General features: G+C 44.2%; 1 protein-coding gene across 1 annotated transcript in view; it reads right to left on the bottom strand.

The window, feature by feature from the left end:
- Positions 1-6,000, bottom strand: part of MYBPC1 (myosin binding protein C, slow type) — a 101,688-nt gene that overhangs the window by 83,960 nt on the left and 11,728 nt on the right. Inside the window, exon 2 of the mRNA XM_008579693.1 lies at positions 208-243. The gene's annotated coding sequence lies outside the window, so the exon portion shown is untranslated. The remainder of the gene's footprint in view (positions 1-207; positions 244-6,000) is intronic.

The following is a 6,000-nucleotide window of genomic DNA, read 5'->3' as shown; positions in this document are numbered from 1 at the left end:
TGAGGCTCACTTACCACAGAGAAGGGTTTGGGCTGCTCTCCACTCCAGGCAGCCGTCTTACCTGTACTGACAGGAGAGACTGCAGCAGGAAAAGGATCACCCTGTGGCATCAGGGTTAAAGCTCACAACATCAGTGGAGGCCAAATCATGCTGGGATGGGCATTCGGGATTTGCAGCCCAAACATGTGAAGCAGGGTTTAAACTCACCTTCTGGGGGTGAGGTAGGGGCTGGCACTTCATTTTCTAGAAATGAAAAGAGCAATGGAAGCGTGAGGCTCACTTACCACAGAGAAGGGTTTGGGCTGCTCTCCACTCCAGGCAGCCGTCTTACTTGTACTGACAGGAGAGACTGCAGCAGGAAAAGGATCACCCCGTGGCATCGAGACACGCTGCCTTTTGATGTGTGGCGGTATGACATAGACGTATGATACTAAATGGTATGATATAGATTTCCAGGACGTGGCACAGAGTAGTGATGGAAAGAGCACAGGTAAAATGGGGACCCAGCTGTCTTTGCCACTTAGTGATCCCCTTGGGCAGAAGGCAGAGCATTTAATGGTGCTGAGCCTGTGTCTTTCCTCTAGTGAAATGGCCACGGCACTCATATGCATTGGGCTGCTGTGAGGACGAAATGAGACACAGTGGGTAGCGAGCACATCCTGAAGAGATAAAGTGAGGTCGGTGCAGAAATGAGACTCCCTTTCCCCAGAGAGCAAGGGCACCACAGTGTCTCCGCACTGTGCCATCCTCATGAGAGACGCTTTCTGAACGATGATGACACCAAAGTCCCCTGGCTTTGCAGCGTTTCATTTTATCACAAGACAAGCTGCTGTTCACTGGGAAACCGAATCAACCCTTCTCACAGTCATTTCTGGAAGTGCACATGTCTGGAATAGATTTCCACCTACACTTATTCAAAATTTCCAGAGCTCTGGTTTTGAGATTTTACACCCAGCTTTGGACATCCAGTATGATAGAGCAGCCGGGCTAGGATGTCTATTAAAGAAACTTCTGTTAAAGAACATACTATTTCCAAGCAGCTAAAGGCATACCCATGACCAGGAGCACAGCATTTCCCCTGCTGAATCCCTGTGGATGCCCTGAACTGGGAACTGGTGACATGTGACTGAACCAGCTGCTTTGACTCCAGGGCAGGAAGAGGTGGTTAGTGATGGTGACCTCTGTTAAAATTGTTTTCCACTTGATTATTAAATAAAAATACAAAGGCAGAAAAGTTTTTGTATTAACAAGCACACTGCAGGATCCTAGGAACCTTATCTTTGTTAGTGTCTGGAATTTTAGGCAATTTTTTCCACGAGTGACTCTTAATGGCCAGTATGAACAGCAAGCAGTTTAGCTGAACAGTCATCATCTAGGCAGGCAGAATGAGTGTAGAAAAATGAATGAATTGCACCATAACAGAGATCAAGAAGACAGAAACACAGGGCTGCCAGGAGGCAATGATGTCTTTTTCCATCACAAATGTTTTGTGCTTGGTATAGACTCCAATTTATTGTTTTGTTTGGCTTTTTTTAAAAAAACTATTTTCATTCAGATGACCATAAATAAATACATTACTATTTACTAATGAGGAAGAAAGATTATATAACCAAAGGAGAAAAAACATATAACTTAACAGACTGGCAGAAGATACCGTGGCAGGATGATGTAATTCGCGGACACAGTGAAAGCACAAGTCATAAATAAATACATTACTATTTACTAATGAGGAAGAAAGATTATATAACCAAAGGAGAAAAGACATATAACTTAACAGACTGGCAGAAGATACCGTGGCAGGATGATGTAATTCGCGGACACAGTGAAAGCACAAGCGTCCCCTCGATGGCACGGACAGATATGCTTTCATTTCTTCACCAACTCATGGAAAGAATCTTTAGTGCCCCGTCAACCAGAAGACGAAACCCTTGGTCAAAGCATTTTGTTTTCAAAGATGTGAGTGCAGGAATGGAAATCTAATATTGACCTCTTGGCGTGGGGCGAGTTGTTGCAGCACACGGATATCAGAATACTGTGAGCAAGAGGCCAGTTGCTTTGACACACTATCTTTTGGACTGGGCCATTGTCACGCAATGCCCGAGTACCTCTTCCTGGCTCTCTCCACAGACAAATTTCTCTGCCCTCCAGTCCCTTTGCCCCATGGCTGCAGAAGTTATTGATCATCCAAGTGTGTCTCACCCTGTTATTCTACCTGAGAGGGTCTCTGTACCTGTTGGGTTGGGTCTACTTTCTCCAGGTCAGCATTCCAAGCCAATGTCGCTGGATTTTTCCTCCTCTCCCTTCTCTTTTTTCTCCCTAGTGGCCCCTCTGTTCTAGAGCTGGTTTCTCTGCTCACCTGCTGACCTTTCTGCCACTGAAAAGAAGGATGTTCCTCTCCCCGACAGACCTCCTGCTTTCTCTCTACATGGGATTGAATGGGATTGAGTCAGACAGACTTAGGTCTGAATCCTGACTCTACACCTTATTAGTTGTGTAATTTGGGGCCCTTCCTTAATCTCTGTCAGCCTCATTTTCTTCATCCGTGAAACAGAATAATAGAATAAATAACCTCTTAGGGTGCTAATCCTAGGTAAAATGCACAGCACAGCTCCTGGCATGTAGAAAGAGCTCTGTAATGAACAGCACTAACTACCACCATTGCAATCCTTTGGCCATCTTTTTGACATTTTTCTCAAGGCTCTCAGAGCTAATTATTCCATTCTGTTCCCCTTTGTTTTTCTCCTGGGATTCTGGACCACATCATAATACATTCTTTTTTTCATTACAATTTATTTATTTTCTAGTAGTCTCAGCATATTTATGTTTCTTTTTCTCTCCAACTAAACAAAGACAGGGATCCTTCATTCCTTTACTTTCCCCCGGTATCTCATCTTATTGCTGAAAACACATAAAACGCATAGTGAATTGATTAAAAAAAAATTAAGAAGAGCTTCTATGAACCATCAAATTGACCATACTTTCTCAGCATCTATGTAACAAAGACCCACTTTATAAGGAAAGCCATGGTTGCTTAAAATCCAAGACCAAGGGTGAATTCTAATCAAATAAATAAAAGAGAATCTTCTTGGACACTGAAACTGCAAATGTGCCCTGAATGCAAATTCTCTATTTCCATTATGTCTGTAGCCTCCATGGTCTATGTAACAGGCCCAAAATCCAACCAAGATGAGAATATAAAGGGCTTCATTCGACTTCCATCAAATCTAAAGAACATTGGTTATTAACAGCCAACCGTATCAGATAGTCAGAACTGCAGAAACATTTTAGGACATTAAGCTAGGATACTGTAAGATGGTTGCAGGAAGTGGAAATAAGAAAATGTATGCCTGCCTGTTAAGTAGGCAGGACCAGAACTTTTCCTCCTTAAAATCACAGAAACTTTACTTTATAGCCAGTGAAGAAATAAGCAACCACTTATTGGTACCCACTATATGCAGGACCTAATATATGTTAATTCTTATAATCCTTATGACTCTATGAACTCAGTCCTATAATTATCACCATTTTGCAGATGTGAACTCAGGCCCTGGAGGTCCCAGAGCCCCTGAAGGGTAGAGCCAGGCTCTGCCCCGGGTCTGCCTGACTCAGTGCCTGAGCTCTGCAGCACCTGGGCCCGTACCTCCCTTCCCAGCCACTCACACCAATGGAGGCAGAAGAAGTAGGTTGATTTATTACTGCTATTACTCCATTTTCCCCACTGGATTGATTGCCATATTCTCAAGGCCACTGGCCTCATGTGGATTTTGCCCTATCTGTAGGGGTGAGGTGTGCCTCAATTTCCTCACCTATGAAATGGAAACAATAGCTGAACCTACCCCAAGGGTTGCTGGTGGAAATGAATGAGTTAACAGGGGTGGGGAGCATGGTCAATGCTTTATCTCTTCATGATTTTTATCATCATCATCATCATTTTTACTCTGTTGCACCTGTGAAAAAGACACTCATGTCTCTCCACATACGCCACCTGCTAAGGATCTGTCTTATTTCTAGGTCTGTGGGCTGCATCATGTTAGACCATGTTTGGAATTGGGGTGGGGACTGAGGAAGTATCTGGGGACTCACTGAGGAGGTAGGCCCTTCACATCCTGACTGTAAAATGGGAATATAATTGAGTTTGATAAAATTGATATGCATTATAGTTAGTAGAGTGTGAAGAAGTAGATCGGTCAATCAATTGCGATGGGACAGAAAGGACAAGAGAAAATGAACCCTCAGTTGTTTTCAGAGCATTTGATACAAAGAATTCCAGCTGTCCTAAACCCGAAGAGATGGGAAAACAGGAGTGGTGAAGACAAAGCAGCTCAAGACTTAGACAAAAAATGAACCATTACAAGTAAGTCTCAGGACCCCAAGGTATCCCCTTTTACTTTGAAGGAACCGCTCATGTATCTCTCTCTAACTCATACCTCGGTCTCTGAGAGGTTCTGTCATGCCCAGCTTTGCCCACACCTCTAAGATTCATTTGCATGTTCCCACAATTCACTGGCTGCCTGTATGACGATCACTCATTAACAACAACTTCCACAGTCCCCACTGAATGGGGACGCAGGGAGGACCACCCTTGCAGCTGCAATTCATTGACCTCCCGTTAAGAACGTAACAAGGGCAAGGGGGTCATAAAAGTGGCTGAGATGAGATAAGATCTCTGTGTTTATGAAGCTCACAGGTAAATGAACTGCCTGCCTTCAGTGTCACTAAACCAGATCATTCTGCTCTCTTAACAAAGGCAAGACTCACTCCTTCCACGACCTTCCAGAGCTTCTCCAACTGCTGGGTACATATGAATCACCTAGAGATCTGATTAAACTGCAGATTCTGACTCTGGAGGTCTACAGCAGGGGTCAAGATTCTGTGAATCCAACAGGCTCCCAGGTGATGCTGCTTGTGCTGCTGCACAGATCACACTTTGGGTAACAAGGCTCAGCCCCTCCCTGGATCACCAGTTCCTTTCCCATTCCAAATGCAGTTGTGAATGCTGAAGGGTTTACAGTAGATGAGGACTTTTCTTCTCCTTTAACCATAAGCTTCTTGAGGACAAGACCCTTCTGCTCCTTTTCAAATTCCACACAACAGGTGCTCCATAAATATAGTTGCCTGGCAGGCTGTTCCTCCCCGCACAAGAGCCCCTTCTCTCTGCTGCCAGGAAATCAAGGCCAGGCCGCTGGCAGGCCCGGGCAGCTTTCTTGGTCCGCGTTCCCTGCAGGGAACGCTATGTCTCGCATTGGTCCCTCTCCCGCTGGCTGAAGGCGCCAAGGCATCCATCCAAACCCCATCATTTCGATTTCTTCTTACTGTCAACACGTCTTCCATTTCTTAACAAGGGCAGAGAGCAATTAGGGCTACATTTGGGCTCTCGGTTATAACACACCCTGGGCCTTTCTAAGGAATCCCCCCCTTTTAAAAACTGGGCTGGAAAAGCAGTGAAACCAAACCTGTCCCGACAATTTCTTAGCAGATAACCCTCAGTCCATCATCCAACTCTGTTGTCAATTAGGTTAGTTATTCTGTAACAATCAGGAGGCGTCTGCCCTTGGTAATCTCTCTAAACCTTAAACAAGCAAATGGGGATTTATCGAGGTGAGTCAACTCTGTTGTCAATTAGGTTAGTTATTCTGTAACAATCAGGAGGCGTCTGCCCTTGGTAAGCTCTCTAAACCTTAAACAAGCAAATGGGGATTTATCGAGGTGAGTTCCTGCCATAAAACTTCTGCTTATTCAAAAGCCAAAGGGCAAATTCCGTGACACTTTTCTGCCAGGTGAATAAAGTTGGTTTTTTGTTCACTCTCCTTGTCCTTCCCCCATTATCTCTATTAGAAAACTTACAAGAAGGTGGACTGAAGAAGCAGGAATATACAAAGGTACTTCAAAAAGTTCATGAGAAAATAAAATTAAAAGGTAATATGAACCTTTCCCTGAACTTTTGAAGTACCTTCATAAAAGTTGCTTTCTTAAAACTTCTTTGAATGAGAAGAAACCAGG

Source organism: Galeopterus variegatus, unplaced genomic scaffold (assembly GCF_000696425.1).
Source record: "Galeopterus variegatus unplaced genomic scaffold, G_variegatus-3.0.2 Scaffold1942, whole genome shotgun sequence".
Lineage (NCBI taxonomy): Eukaryota > Metazoa > Chordata > Mammalia > Dermoptera > Cynocephalidae > Galeopterus > Galeopterus variegatus.
This window is presented reverse-complemented; position numbering and strand designations above follow the sequence as displayed.